The sequence below is a fragment of the Meriones unguiculatus genome, chromosome 4 (genome assembly GCF_030254825.1).
Source record: "Meriones unguiculatus strain TT.TT164.6M chromosome 4, Bangor_MerUng_6.1, whole genome shotgun sequence".
NCBI lineage: Eukaryota > Metazoa > Chordata > Mammalia > Rodentia > Muridae > Meriones > Meriones unguiculatus.
In genome coordinates, this window is record NC_083352.1 from 27273111 (window position 1) to 27289761 (window position 16651).

Consider the following 16651-nt stretch of genomic DNA (forward strand, 5'->3'; position numbering starts at 1 on the left):
TCCGCAATTAAACCATTGTGTTTCTGGAAGAGCAGAAACGAACACTAAAGGACAGTAAAAATGGTTCATTGTGTCACCTGTGTATCCTGGAACTGAGCTGAGGGATTTGGTCAGCATTGGTTGGCATACATAATGGGCATAGTTCATGTACTGAGAGCAGGTTGTGTGTCCGGAACCAAGACTAACCTCGCTTAGCTGAGCCAGAAACACTTGAGACTCATTATGTGCTTGAGTTGGAATTTTCAGTTGTAGCGCGCACTCAGAGAAACAGTTTACCATTGCCAGAATGTTCCCAGCGCCCACATTCAGTCACGTGATTCCATATGGGCTCATGACTCACAGTTTCAGCAGCTGTTTACATTAAGTGTGCTCTGTGATGCTCACATGATGGAATCAGCTGATGGTGCAACCGTTAAAATGCATCCCATTCTTAAGTGAGGAGTCTCAACCTTCCGTAAGGAGAGTTCAATTCCAGAACAAACAGGCCAATACCAGGATGGAGATACGGTTGTTAGTACCATAAACTAAATCTTAAGGTTTCTGGATACAATAATTCTCCAAAAGAGCAGCCTGAATCCTGCCCCACCCCCTTACCTTAGTCATCAGGGCATTTGGGGTACCATTTCTAGTATAGTAATGCTATAAACATCTATAAACTCTTCTTGAGTTTTCCTACCTTTCTTCTCTGTAGTTTATACCCTACATATCTACATAGATTTACAGTGGCTGGTTGGCAAACAATTTTGCATATTTAACACAGAAATTTACAATAGGCATGTTGGAGCTGACAGGAGAAAAATACACAGGATAAATAATTTTTCTTTCAGCCCATCACATTTAAAGGTACAAAACAGTATGATGTAGGTGTGGCATTTATCTTTTGTTTCTTTGTTTGTGGATTTTGTGTGTGTGTAAGAGAGAGAGAAAGAGAGATAAGGTTTCTCTGTGTACCCTTGGCTGTACTAGAACTTACTCTATGGAATAGGCTGGCCTTGAACTTGGAGATCTCCTTGCATCAGCATTCCAAGTGCTGGAATTCAAGGGGTACACCACCACCACCCAGCTCAGCATTTATTTATTTTTTTAACATTTATTTATTTATACAGCATCCTGCCTGCATGTATGCTTACATACCAGAACAGGGCACAAGATGCCCTTATAGATGGTTTGAGCCACCATGTGGCTGCTGGGAATTGAACTCAGAACCTTTGGAAGAACAGCCAGTGTTCTTAACCTCTGAGCCATCTCTCCAGTCCCAGCATTTATCTTTTTAAGAGAGAGTTTTACTGGAGTGAGGAGGAGTTCTCTCTTGGCCTGTCTCCCCTCCTTGTTTGACATGTTAGCATTTTGTGTGTCTGCAGATTTTTTTTTTTTTTTTTACCTTTACCTGCAATTTCGGTTTGTCCATTCCCGCTGACCCTGTTGTAAGTTCTCTGGGTTGCTACTGTGGTCACATTAGCTCTTTTAGAAAGCAACTGATCTTCTAAACATAATTTCCAATGTTGAAGCATTACCAAGAAGCATTAGCGCTTAGCCTCCCATCAGATGTAGAATGAAGAAAGATGGCAGATAGATTGACATCCCTGGTGTAGGGCAATATGGGAGATGGCAATGAGAAGCATTGTTTCCATCCCTCAACCCTGAAACCCTTCACAAACTTAGTGGCCAAAGCATACTGCTCTGACAAACCACCACAGTGGGAGCATTCAAGCAACCTTCTTCCAGACACTTCCCACGAGAACACCCTGAGAAAACTGGAAGTTATGATCTGACCACATAACTTTGGATGCAAGCAGTCTAACTGGAGATTCCTACAAAGGCTAGAAATGGACTGCTCTGTGGAGGCTGTTCCTCCTGGTGTGGAAACCATTGCTCTTGTCCTTGAATCAGGACACATTTCGGACATCAAGATGTTCTGGCATCTCTGTAGGTCCAGAAGGCAGTCCTGGAAGACTGAAGTCAAGCTTTTACCTGAGCACACACAAAGAGAACAATTCCCGGCATCATGAATGTGACCCTGCTCTCCTTGTGCTGGGGAAAAACATAAGAAACGAAAGAAAAAGAATTGAATCCTGGCCAGTTAATAATGCAGCCCACTGGTTTGTGCCAAAGACATTGAATCTGAGATTGATGTCTGTTTCCCAAAATGATCTAGGCCTTCAGGAAACGCATGCCCTTCTCCCTCACACACCATTTGTCTTTTTAGGCTCAGCTACCTTGAAGTCACCTCTTTATACCAATGGCAACACCCCGAATTAGCCTCCATTCACAAATTATTTCTGATGGAAGCAGCCTCGCTGGGAAAACATTCAGCCTATTTAACTGGAGAGGAGCCATTGCCAAGAAGTTAGCCTGGAGGATGACAGTAATTAAATGATGGTAATATTTAGGATCTTGCAGTTATAACAAAGGAACCTTTCTTTGTCTTGGGTGGGGACATCTTGCCTGTGTCTGGGAAAGGAGGCAAGCATGGGGGAGGTGCTCTTGTGGGGGTGTGAGAAAGGGGAAGAGAAGACAGGCAGAGGAAGCCGTTCCTGGGGGTGAAGGGAGAGACTGAAGCCACCAGCGGTGACAGAGGCTTAATGTTAATATTCATCAGAGAAGGCCCTGTGGCGTCTCATCCCAAGACATCAGAATAGGTGAGCGATGGAACAAAGCCATGTTCCTTGTTAAACGGTTTTATTGTCTGCGGAGGAATGGCAATGAGAGGGAGGCGGAGGCTTTCAGAAGGAGGGTAAGAGAAAGAATACAAAACAGCTACAGGCACATGTATCTGGGTGAAGTCTGCACTGTGCGGGCTGGTGACATAAGGCTGGACCAGACTTCAGCTGTGGCCCCACTCACATTCTTGTCTTGCTGAGAAGAAAGACCTTCGAAGGTGGGAACCTAAGACCTAACCATGAGACTTTCCTCTTTCTTGCCATGTGAATTTCTAAACAATCAACCATCCATCTAGAAAGGAGAGCTTTCCCCCTCCACAGCCAGCCTGCCCTCCAGCCTGCACATCATGTGTGCTGAAAAGGTGACGCCCACCCTATGGTCCTAGATGTGTGCGTGCACCCCAGCTGTTTCATCTGCTGCTGTGTGTATCTGTCTCAAAAGTTAGTTTTGACACAGAGATCAAAGGGATGGATAAATCCTGCGAATCTCATAAGTAATGACGTTTGTGCCATTTCCTTCAGCTAAAGCCATTTCATCTGTTTGGCTCACTAAGAGGATAAATGGAATATGAAGGTCCCAGCTCAGGGCGAGGGTTCCAAGCATGTGGGAAGAGCCTGCATGCTTCCATCATTACTGCTTGAGATGGATGAGCGCCATGCGGGACCTGGTCCCAGGTCAACCTCTCCACACACTGCTGGAGTTGGGCTCTTGCTAAGAGAGTTTGAACCATGGTAGGTTTCTGCAGAGTCAAAGATTGGGTTGCTGCCTACTGGGACTCTCAGGGTGGGAGGTAGGACCATGCAGAGAGCAGGAGGAAAGCAGAGAGGAATTTAGACCACAGCATCTTCCCCTACCAAAGAAAAGCAAGGTTGACTTGGGCTGGCTTTCACATCTAGTTCCTTTGAAGTGGCTCAGGGGAAGGAGTTGGGAACCCTTCAAGGAGGGAGAGGAGAGGATGTATGAGGAAGCCTTCCCTTGCTTCCAGGGCTCTTAATTTTACTTATTTAATATTGAAGTGAAGACATGTTCATTGTTGAAGACACACAATGACCTTATGGAGACATTTACATCCTAAATACTTGCAAAATTAAAAGATAAAGAAGCATTAGCCTTCGGGAGAATTTTAGCATTTGCTTGTAATTTTACATTCCGCTTTTCCCATCTCAGCAGTCATATGCAAGGCGTTTTTCAAGGACATTGCGGCATCCACAGAACAGTGTCCTTTTAAAAAAGCAGCTGACTCGTGTCTTGCAGCATGGGTAACCTGTAAGCTATTCAAACATTTCCTAACACCAGCTACTTATTATTAGGGAATCCCTTCCCCCACCCCGGCACCCTCATTATATACAAGAAAAGCTCCAGTGCTTGCAGTTGTGTGTACATTGTGTGTGTTTGTGACTGCATCGGATTCTAAAAAGGCAGTCACAGAAGTGGGGCTGCTAAATTCATTCTCAGTGTGCTTCTAAAACTTAGCAGGCAGAGTATCACCCTGGGCGGGCTCTCAGATGGTAGCCTGTGTGTGGTGGGGTGTGTATCTTTGTGAGTGTTTGCAGTGTCCCTATAGGTATGGTTTTATGGTGTCTGTGTGCTTGTGCGTGTCACGTCTGGGTGCTTGTGTGTCTCTGTGTTTGTGTATGGTGTCTCTCTGTTTTATGTATGGTATCTGTGTATTTGTGACATCTGTGAATGCTTATGGTGTTTGTGTGTCCCTGAGTGTGGTACCTTTATGTTTTTGTATGGTATCTCTGTGTCCGTGGTACTGTGTTTGTGTGCAAGGTGACATATGGAGGTACAAAAGGGGAGAAGGCACTGTAGCCTTGTTCCAGGGAGTCCCTTATTCAAATACTCAAAAAAATACTCAAAAAAAAATATTGTGTGATTGAGGAAGACACCTGATGCCAACTTTGGTTGACACATTCACACGCATGAACATGCGCATCTACGCATCTACATGCACACATTAGAAGAGGCAGCCACGCACTCATGGAAAACTCCGTTATGAAGACTGGCTTGTGCTCACGTGAACTGAAGGACTTATGGTGGCCTCTGGGTCACAGGTCTGCTGAAGGCCCTTTCATAATTCATTCAGAGGGAGCAGGACTCTGCCAAGACCTTAGCCCCAGACCCCAGGCCTCCAAAATTGTGAAAGAATAAATTTCTGCGGCTTAGACCAGCCGACTTCTGCTATTTTGTTACAGTAGTTTAAGGACCATTACATGCTCACCTTCACCCAGGAGCTCAGTTTGTAGATTTTTGAGGAATTCTACTCTCTCTTTACATCCACTTTTTCTTCACAGCTATTGTATAGATAGGGAAAGCAGGTCCTAGAAAGATTAAATAATTTATTGGAAAATACTTCTTTAGAAAATTATGGCAAAAAATGATAATGGCATCTATTCATAGCCAATGGTCTGGAAGCCTTCAGGTGCCAGAAACAGAGATACCACGTGTGAGGAGACAACTCAGACGATGCTGACTTCCACTGTAATATTGGAATTGTCTTTATAAAACCCCCTGACAGAGACTGGTGCAGACACTAGCCCACATCTTCTATTTTCATGTCACGAAATGCCAAAGTATGCTTTGAAAAATCCTATGTTCACAAGTTCTTGTGCAAATGTCTGGATTACAACCCCAAAGGATTAAGCTCCCAAGACTCAAACAAGATGCAAGGGACAAGGGACAAACAGATGCCACCAGAGATCCAGGTTTTCAGTGTTGAAGGGGTCAGGTTTAGGTAAGGTGCCTTAGTACCTCCGCATCTCATCTGGGTGACACTAACAGGCTACACTTCATCTGACAGGCTACACTTCATGCCAGGATTCTACAAAAAGCATGTATGTAGGAGGCTACACACAGTAGCATGGGTAATCACGTCTTCACCTTGGAAGAGGCAGTTCAGAATTCCAAGTCAGTGTGACACTCAGAGTGGAGAAAGGGTTGGGTGGTGGATGGCCCAGAAGAGTTGGATTTCTCACTTTGGGAAGAGGACTGTCAAAGTTACTGCTCTATTGCTGTGAAGAGACACCATGGCCAAGGCAACTCTTATAAAACGAACGCATTAAATTGGGGTCTCATGTACGTACAATTTCAGAGGTTTAGTCCGCTTAGCAGACTAAAATTTCAGAGGTTTAGTCCGTTTAGCATAACATGGTAGTATACACGGTGCTGGAGCTCTAGGCTGGGCGATACATCTGGATCTGTAGGCTGAAAGAGAGAAGGATAGAACCTGGGCCTGGTTTGGGCTTTTGGACCATAAAGCCCACCCCCAATGATACACTTTCTCCAATAAAGCCACACCCCCTAATCCTTCTTAAATAGCCCCATTCTCTTATTTCTAAACATTCAAGTACATGAGCCTATGAAGGTGGGGAGGCTTATTCTCATTCAGACTCCCAGAAGGACTGTGGAAAGGTCTCCTCCATGTTGCATGCATTTTTCTTATCTGGGGAGAGAATCCACAGGGCTCTGTTATAGAGCTCTGTGACCAACCTCTTTCCTCTCAGGAGCTGGTACCCTTGTTTAGAAAGGGAATACGAAGGATTAAAATAGAATGGAATGAGGAAAAGGAGCTGGGGAATCTCAACAAAAGTGTAAATGATTAATCCTCGATCTGTGCTCCCCATCAAACAGATCAATCAAATCAAATCCTGGGTGGGGGGTGTAGCTCATCGATGGAGCGTTTGCCTGTCATGTGCACTGTCCCAGGTTCTATTCCTCACTGCTCAAACTATATACAACATTTCTCATCTCCCTGTATGTTTTTCGCATCTCCACATCACTTCTCTCCTTCCAGCTGATTGCATTTCCTTGTCTCCTTCATACCCAGGTTTTACCTGTGTGTTTGGAGGGAGAAGGCAGAACTTGGTCTCACTTGTCTTCTGTGGGGGTTGGGGGTGAGAGAAGGTTCACCTGAGAGAGAGGTCCTCGCTCTTTGGGGAGGAGGTGACACTATTAGGTGCCGTGGCATTACCTCATGAGACTTTCCCCCCCTCATTGGAACCAGCGCTCTCTGTTCGAGCTCCCATTAGAAGCTAGAGGAGGGACTGACCGCCCAGTGGAACTGTGAGGGTGTCAGCCCTGTGCTGCCACACCCTATCCCGTTCCCCCAGGAAGATGTGGGAGGGAGGACCTGAACACAAAGGGTTGTGAGCGCATCTGAGAGTTGGAAGGATGCTGGCTGGAGGTGGAGTGGACGGAAGGTGAGACAGCTGTGACTCACTCTGAAAGAATTGGGGTGTTGGAGCTTATACATTGTCAAGGACTGGAGAACAAACTTGGATGACCTTAGATTTAGCTAATGGGAACATTGATTTCCTTTATGAAGTTCAGCCAAATGCACTTAATTTCTACTTCAACATTGCCAGCAAGTATTTTTCAATTCTTACAGTAAAGTCCTCCTTTTTTTTTTTTTTTTTTTTTTTTTTAGGTCACCTTTGGTGTTTCCCAGCTGCCCCTTTAGAAAGCTTCAGAGGGATGGCTCAGTGGTTAAGAAGGCTTCACTCAGTGATAGATAATGTCTCAATTGAGCAAGGTACCTGACTATTAATTATATTGCTCATAAACATGTTTTCCTTCCCTTTTCAGAAAAATAAAGGGAAAATGACAGACCGTAATCCTTCAAGAGTCAGTATATCGTCCCGCATTTATAGCATTACTGTATATATATGATCCCCTCTCCGGCAATCCTCCCTTAGGCTTACCTGTCCGCCAACCGTTCAACCAAGCCTGGTGGTGCCATTCATCAACAGCAGGAAGCTGGATGGACTCAGAAACAACACAAAAGGAAAGCAGGCTCTTTGTTAGCTCTCCTGTCTGCATTGCATCATAATTATGGTTTTATACAGCCACCGAATTCTTTTTATTCCCCTAGGCAACAGCGCAGAAAGCAAACGTTTCTTTCATTTTTATATGCTTCAGTGTTAAAACATGCATAGACCCTGTGAGCTGACAATTATTAGCAAATAAAGAATGGTTTATTACCTAACCTAGTTACTGTGACCGTATTTCATATCACAACAGGACAGTTTCACCATCCCTCTCCCTGGAGGCTGTGGAAGGAACCCATCTCGGAGTTTGAGAAGTGGGGTGCAGCGACTCTCCCTGGCTGGCTGCCATTATTCCTCTGCTGCTCCCATCTACCCCCACCCTAATGAATATTCAGCCTGCATCCTTCAAACCAGGAGTTTGAATAGGACGCTTCCTGTTTTTCTTACTGGAGATTGACTGTTGTCCTGGGTGAAAGGGATTGTTTATGAGAATCTGCAGCTGGGATTTCCTGTTTATTTTATTGTTTCTTTAAAATCATGACCCTGGTCCTGGAAACAACATACATTTCACAGTTTCAAATAATGTCTTGTATATTTGGACAGGTTAGCCACTGCTGTCTATATTGCAAGATTTTGCCTCCGTCTACCTCTCCTATCTCATTGGGAGCAAATCAAAGGCAGTCTTATTATCAAAAGCAGACCTTATTAATTTCTTATTTTTTTTTTTAATTTTTTTTAGGGTGCGTACCTCAATGCTCAGATCAAAAGAGAAGCTAGGTCAAATTTATCAGGTGGATAGATGGTCCTAACGTTTTTAGAAAGAGACACTTTTAATTATCCATCATTAACTTTAGGCTAAGAAAAGGGTAAGGTGAGATAAAAACCCACTTGTGTGATTTTTCTTTTCTTTTTGGCAGAGCTTTGATTATAAGCACTCTCTCTCTCTCTGTCTTTCTTTTTCTCCAACAATGGATTTTTCCATACTGACTCAGTGTTTCTTACAGATATACTCTGTAAGTGGTGACTCTCCCACGCTGGTTGTAGGGTTTGTTGGCAAAGGTGCTTAGGTGCACCTTTCCTAATGTTACTGGATAGACCGGGAAATTATAGAAATTTGGCAATCCAATGATGTTTTTGTTGTGTTAACAGAATTCATGGAGGAAGCGTGTTTGAAAGTATGATTCTGCTGAAGCTGTGTATAGGCAGCTGGACACTGGCTATTTAAGACATGTAGCTTTTCGGGATGGGGTGGGGGATGATTTAGACTCTTGGGAGAAAATGTGGAGGTTTTCCAGAGCTTAAAGGAGATACATAATTTAGCTGGACCGTTCTGGATGGCGTTTGCATTTGTCATCTGGGGGAGATGATACAAACACCTTGCAATTTCCTTAGCAGTGGGTTTTTTTCCCCTCTTCCTTTCTTTTCTTTCTTTCTTTCTTTCTTTCTTTCTTTCTTTCTTTCTTTCTTTCTTTCTTTCTTTCTTTCTTTCTTTCTTTCTCTCTCTCTCTCTCTCTCTCTCTCTCTCTCTCTCTCTTTCTTTCTTTCTTCAAATGCACATTGCAAACGGCATTTCATGAGTCCTTAAACTAAGCCCAAGAAACAGATACAATTAACATTTAGCCAAACACTTCATTGGCTTCCTGCTGCTCAAGGAATGAACTCCCACAGCTGCCTCTCCGTCGCCCCCACCCTTCCAGCTACAAAGAACTGTTGCAGGTTTTCAGCTTCCCACGAATTCTCTCCCCTTCATGCCTCCTACTACACGGGTCCTTCCACAAATACTTCTCCACATCCATTGTCCCTCCCAACTCCTGGCCCTCCTTTGTAGACAGAAATTTTAAGGCCCTCTCCTGGCAACAGCTTCCTGATTCCTACCTCTGTTGGGTCCTTTGCTGTTGCTGAGAAACTAAGAGACCTAAGCACAGACATTTTCGGAATCATCACAGCTTTTCTGGGAAAAGTGTGAGCTCAGGACTGTCCTTTTGGGTGCTTATCTGTGTCTTTCTGTTTAAATATTTGAACTGATACACTGTTAGAAGTACCTGCCAAAACAGTTTAGAAGGAAATGCCAGAATAGGCGTGTCCAGCTTCCTGAAGTGTAGCTCCGTCTACTTTTGTTAGATCACCTTAGCCACCCGAGGAAAAAGTGTACCACACTCAACTGTTATGGATGGTTTAACGTATCTATTAGTAGATTGATCACATTAGGTTCTGTGATGAGAAATTACTAGAAAATTGCATGACCTTTCTGATTACAATACAAATTGTCTTTTTATTTACTATTACTTAAAAGAAGTGCTATGTGCAGGCTAAGAGGCCTTTAAGCCAAAATAAGCTGGCTTATGGCCGTGCTGTTTTAACTGCATTAGATATTTATTGTGCTTAATAATATTTAAGGCAGTAGAGAGTCAGGAGAGTAGATGCAGAAGACCGTGCCACCGTTGGTGTGAAGATGACATCCGGGCAGTTCCTTGTTCTCATACATGCAGTGGGAAGTGGCAGCATTAGCAGCTACCTCGAAAGGTTACTGAGAAAGGGGTAGAGTACAGTCATTATTTTTGTTTAGCTGTCTCCAAGCATCAGACAGAAATAACTCGTAGAGAAGGAATATTTATTTTGGCTCATAGTTTCAGGGACTTTTTGTCTACCGTGGCCAGTGCCATTGATATAGGGCCCATTCCATGCAGAACATCTTAGCAGCAGGAGTGTGTAGAACAGAGCTGTGGCAGCCAGGAAGCACGGAAAGACAGGTTTCCAGAAGGGGCTACAGAAAAATCTGTCCTCCTAGGGCATCCTCCCAGGAAACCACTTCTTCCAACCAGGACTCAACTCCTACCTGCTATCACCACCCAATAATGCCATCATTGTATGAATCCATTCATCCTTTGTGTATATGAATCTGAAGGATTCATTTGCTCATTAGGTCCAAGTCCCTGTCTCTACAAATACCCTCATAGACACACTCAGAGCTACATTTTACTAATCTCCTAGGCATTTCTTAGCTCATAATCAACGTTCAAGCTGATAATCAACACTCACCACCACAGGGTGTTAAGCTATGAATGTGTGTGTCTGCTATTGCATAGGTCTCAAAGAGAGCAAAGGCTAGCCCATTTCCTTATCATAGACACTAGAGGTGCCCTCTCCAGTTTCACATTGGTCAGATTAACCGCTAGTGGGTAGTTCAAAAGTTACAGCAGTTATAGGACCCTGAATTAATTTCACTGCTCTCCTTCTTGTAATGCTAGAAAGATAGGTCAGGCCTCAAAAGTCTCATCCACAACTTCTTAATGATAGAGGTATAGCTACTTCAAAATTTGAAGCCCAGTGGGCCAAAGCTCAGTATGGATCAGAAGTGCCTTCTGCCTCCATTATGGTTTCTTCTGTTTGCTCCTCATTGTGACCCAGATGGTGATCTCTCCCTGCCCCACAAGCTATGAACTGGCACTGTTAGGTCCTCATGCCTGTGTGTCTTGCCCATTCCAGGAATGTTTTGTTGGGAGGGGCAGGCAGATGCCAAACGACCATTTTCAGAAGGAACAGATGAGAAAATAACTGCTTAATTCTAAGTCTTAAATTTGCTTTTCTTTTACATATATGATCATGGTGAAAGTAGGAGCCAGGAAGGACCATACTTTCTTCCTAGTATACAACCTAACCAATCGATAGAGCCAGGGCTTTTACTACCCAGCAACCATTTTAAGGGTGAGTTGAGTCCTTGACGTCATTGTCTTCTCTCTAGGTGGCTGTTTAGCAAAACTGAGTCTACCAAGAAGCATTATTAGTGATCAAAGCTATGGTGGACAAACATCAAAGAGCCATCTGTACATAAAAAAAGTAGCGAAGTTTTCATAGATACACAGTCTTATTATCTTCCACTTCATCAAGAAAATGCACAAAACACAAATAAATGAACACTGCCCTTTTGTTTTTTGTTGTATTTGGGGGGGGCTTCACTGGAGACTGAGCCCAGGATCTCACCCATATTGAGAATGCAGACTGTAAATGAGCTACAGTGCCAACCCTGATTTTATCTTATTCATTCATTTTTGCCAGTTGTCTATCAAAAACATCCTTTAATCCCAAGTGGGAAACTGTTTTGAAGTCTTCTCTGGCCCCAGCTTAGAGTCTCTATTCTCTAGCCACCATCTTGGTCTTTCAGCATTCATTTCATCTAGCATCCCAGAGGATTAAGCTATGGGGGTAGGAAAAGCTGTGCTCTTTGGAGCTGGAGAGATGGCTCAATGACTACAAGCAGAAGACCCAAACTTCGCAAGATCTCAGGACCCATCCAGGAAGTCTAATAACTTCTGTATCTCCAGCTCCAGGGGCATCCAGTACCTCTGGTCTCTCATGGGCAACTGCTCTCACGTGCATGAACCCATACATAGTTGGAGACACATACGTGTAATTCAAAAGAAAACAAATCTTTAATTATTTAATTAATTAAAGATTAATTTAATTCTTCACTTAATTAGGTAATTGAATACGTTAATTAACTAATAAAAGAAACCCTTTAAAACTCTGGATTCTCCTTTCACACATATCATTAAAAATAAATAAATGAAAGCTAAGAAAGAAACAAGGTTGGTCAGCAACCGGTCCCACAGCAGCCTAATTACTCAACTTGGGGTCTCATTTTTCCATGCACATACTAAAGAACTTGGATTTTTCTGAGTGGCCTTTAAACATGCTTAGAGCTGTACCATTTCCTCATCTGCCTGTAGGAAAAGTTGAAGAGGTCTAAGTAATTTATATTCACCCAGGACAAAGAGATTCTGCTCTTGAAAAATCCCCTCCTGTTAAAACTATTAGCATCCATCCCACAGAAACATGGGACTTGGATAACATCACGTGGCAAACTGTACGGATTATAATTTATGATATGCTAGTTACTTCCGGTGCCGCACCCTGACTCCATTGTCTTGGAAACCATCATAATCAAGTGACTAGAAAGGAAAACCCTGAACTGAAGTTTCTGAGAAAATTCAGTCAGTATTTGCCTGTCCCCAGGAGGAGTCCAGAGAACCAGGAATGATGAGGAGTACTAAGGAGCCCCACCTCTTCTCTCTTCCCAGTTATGTATATTCTAGTCTTCTTTTCAAATATGGGTCATTGTCAGAATATTTTTTGTCACAACAAATTCGGAAGCAGAATGTTCTGTTTCACAAACAGATAAGAGATGCATCCAATTTGTTCCTAGCCTAAGGTAGATTTTCAATGCATACATGCTTAACTGAGTTAATGAATTTTGAAAACTTGAGGAGAATTCATAATGCTTGAATATAAGATTTGAACTAACTAGCAACCAAATCACTTCTTGTTTTTTTTAACCTATTGTAGCATAAATATTTTATTTGCTGGAGGTATCAAATGAATAATGAGAACACTGAACATGAATGGGGGGTCCCAAAGAGTTATCAGTAAAATGAGAAGTCAAAGATTTTTCTGTATGGCAGGGGTGGAATAGTGGTTAGTCAAAATAATCCATAAAAAGAGCCTTGCTAAGTGCCTGGAATACCACTGGGCCTGAGAAAACATGAGGCAATATTATCAAACAGGCTTGAAAGGACAATAGATGTAAGGTGTATGCCATAGTCTTGGGACTCATCCTTCTCTTCTCCCAAGGTTCTAATGGTGTCTCATCATTTGCCCTCCAGTTCCTTCATTCAAGGTGCTGGACTCTAGTGTTTAACAGGGTACCCTAGCACTTGGGTGAGGCAGAGGCAGGCAGATCTCTTGAGGCCAGCTTGGTCTATAAAGCAAGTCCAGGTCAGCCAAGGCTACACAGAGAAAACCTTGGTTTGGTCTTGAGAAACAAAACCAAAACAAAAACAAAAACTGAAAAAGACCAAACAAACAAACAAAAACCAACCAACCAACCAAACCAATAAACAACAACAAAACAGTCATATTTTGTGATCACTTAAGGACACTCATCAAAATTTAAAGGGCTCTTAGGACTCAAACAGAGGCTTAAACAAACACAGTGTTGGGTTTGGGGAGACTGCTCAGGAGGTATGGCTGATTCAGACCCAAAGAACCCATGTAAAAGCTAGATGCAGTCACATAAGCATCCGTGTTGTCCAGAGGCTCCCCTAACAAGCTGCCTGTTTTATGCAGCTACATGGGGGCCCTGCCTCTCTCAAGCAAGATGTAAAAGAGAGGGGTGACTCCTACCAGTTGTCCTCTGACTTCCTCATCTGTGCAAACACATGTGTATCCCCCTCCCCTATCACACACAAACCAAAAGAAAGAAAAACATATTGCTGATAAAATGGACAAGAGAAAATATAAATAAGTAAATACATAGTAGAAAGTGGAAAGTGTCTAGATGTTTGCATTCTGGAACCCGAGGACCACTTCATGCCTTTCCTGTGGCTCTCACACCTACAAATGTCTTCTAGAACCTATAAGACCATTGTCCTTGCTATGGCATAAATATGATCTGCCTGAAACAAAAAAACTCAAGTCAAAATTCACACCCCGTATAAGATATAAGACCAAGGCCTACAGTTTGACAAGTGACCAGTCCAAATGCAAAAATGTCAACTCCTCCCAATAAAAATCTATGCAAATTTAAAAGAAAATCCCTAGTTCAATTACTGAGCACAAACAGATGGAGCATATAAAAGGTTCTTTGTGGGCTCCGATGTGCATGGACTAAAGAATGAATGTCCTGAAATGAAAGTACATACTTTAATTAACTTTACTTGTTATCTTAAAATTTCAAATGCTTCTAGAGAAATGGATGGTAAAAGACTGCATGCAAAAGCTTCCTAAATATTTTTTTGAAACTTTTAAAAATAGAATTTAAAGTAGCATAGCCATTGGGGGGGGCACTGTATTTATTTTTGACACCTAGACAGACAGAGGCCAGAGAAATGATTCACTGGAATGTGACACTGAGTGTTTGAGCAAGACTGCACAGCCCAGCAATACTCTAATAGGATAAGGACAGTCAACTGAATGTCCCTGTCTTTTGCTCTGATTACGGTTCCACTCTGGCTGTGCTCACAGTTATAGTCTCCTATGACTGAAGCATCTTGAGACCACTTCCTCCTTCTGCTGCTCTTTCAGCACTCCCACCTGCCAAGGGCAGTCACAGCTTGTGATGCTCCTGAGTTAGCTGCTGTGATTCCCCAACCCCACCCAGCTGCTGGCTCTATCAATCGCCACGAGGACAGAAGTCAAAATGAACCTACTTGTCTGACAACCCCAAGGCCTGGGCACTGGCCTTCAGCACCCTCTCTCTCCCACCTGCAAGGCTTCTTCCTCTTCATTTGGTTCTTTCTCCAGGAATGTCTTCGGATGTAGGAGCAAGGAGTCTGCCTCTTGGTCCTTGGCAGCTGTCTCAGATTTTCTTCTGTGATGCTTATTAACGCTTCACCTTTTCTCTCTCATTTACTATAGAAACAAGCTTCATGGCTTGCCGGGTTTGGTTGCTTCAAAACAGGCTGCATCTTTAGCCCTGAAGGAGCTGTGTTTGAAGAAATGCAACTTGCTTGGCATAGCTAGAGGCAAAAATCTCATCTCCTTTGTTGTAGCTCTCCTCATTCTTAGAAATGTTCTTCCCAGGGCCCCACATACACTGATATATATATATATATATATATATATATATATTTTTTTTTTTTTTTCTGGGTTTGAGAGGCATTGCTCAAGTACTCCAGAAAGAGTTTTTCATTGCCCTCTGTGTTCAGCCCTTTTTCTTGTCTTCTAACAGCAATGGCAGTTGCGAGCTTCCTTAAGCCTATTCAGATTCCTCCACAGCACCACCGTCTCTCCCCTCTCCTTTCAGTCTGCCTTGAAGCAGTTATTTATTGTACTAGGCTATGACGATGGTAGAGTGGAATGTCATACTTCCTAGCAGAGGGCCTGCCTCTCTGGTGTTCATAGATGGTGACTGGTGAAGGGGGCGTGAGCACCAGTATCAGCATCTACGATTTACCTGCACATCATCTGGGGTAGGAGAGCTCTCTCAATTTCCCCTTTTGGCGGCCAATAAGACCAGGCTCTGCTCTAGCAGCCAGGAAGCGACAGAGTGCTCTTCTCCTGGCTGAAGCAGTCCTGAGCAGTTCAGCCTCCTGGGCCATCTAGACTCCTTCAGTTAGGGGTCCTGAAGCCTTGCTGTGGGTCACAGTGAGAAACACCGTCCTGTTCTTTTGAGGTCCAGGAGCTCTGTTTTTGGAATTCTAGCTCCCGAACTTAGCCTCCTCCTGGTACCAGGGCTCTCCACCTTACAGATCCTACCCTATGATGGCCGGAGCCCTCTTCTTGACTACCTTTAGTTCCCCTCCTGCTTGCACGATGCTTCCACTTCTCAGTCTCCACATCTGTTTCTTCCTGTTGCCAGTTTGGGGCAAAAAAAGATTCTCACGAGAGACAACCACAGATGTAATCTCTAGCATGCAGCATCTCTGTGGTACAGTTGGGGGGAGGGGAAGATGGTGACCGAGGAGACTGGGGTTGTGTCACAGGCTTTGGGATAATTTGTGTCTGGGATTTTTGTTTTGTTTTGTTTTGTTGTTTGTTTTTGCTTTTTTTTATGTTGGGAGTTGTGGCATTGAGGAAAATACCATTGAACAGGTGAGTACCTGCTGAACGCATGGCTGTGATGTTGCAGAAGGTTGCCTGTGGTGTGCTTAAAACCAAGGGGAAGGGGAGGTCCACGCTAAGGGGAAAATGGAGCGATGTCGCTGGAGAGTTGAAAGGTCCAGGTGCTGCTGGCAGCTTTCCCAGGACTTGCCATAAACTACATTTCTTTTCTCCAAAACACCCTGATCAATTAAGGTGCTCTTCTGTGGATCCCCGGAGCACACTTGACACAACTGAATGGGTCCTATTGACATCAGGATGCAAATGGCCAGGGGATGACTGTGTATTCAGGGTAACTTTACAGTAGGACACAGTTACAGGGTTTTCAGTGAAGTGTTGCCCACGAGTTACTTCCTGCACACCTATTTGCTCCAAGCATAGGGGGTTCAGCATAAATGGTGTCAAAGTGATAGATTTTCTGGCATTGATGTTTTAATGAAGGGGATGGAAGAAAAACATACAAAGCAAGTTTGGCGAGCTCCCGTGGGTTGCACAAGAGTGCTTTGCTTTCTCCTTACCATGACGCTAGCTGCTATGCACAGCTCATGGGCAGAAAGAGTTCTTTTTGTTCTTCGTATCAGTGTAGTGTCATGGCTAGAGGGTGGAGCAGTTCAGATTGTGGT

General features: G+C 43.6%; 1 long non-coding RNA gene across 1 annotated transcript; it reads left to right on the forward strand.

Annotated features, from left to right (window-relative positions):
- The first annotated feature begins 2511 nt into the window (after positions 1-2511).
- On the forward strand, positions 2512-7605 carry LOC132653487 (uncharacterized). The gene is made up of 3 exons (XR_009591216.1): positions 2512-2639; positions 7091-7195; positions 7359-7605. It is a non-coding gene; the product is annotated as an uncharacterized LOC132653487 (long non-coding RNA).
- The last annotated feature ends 9046 nt before the right edge of the window (positions 7606-16651 follow it).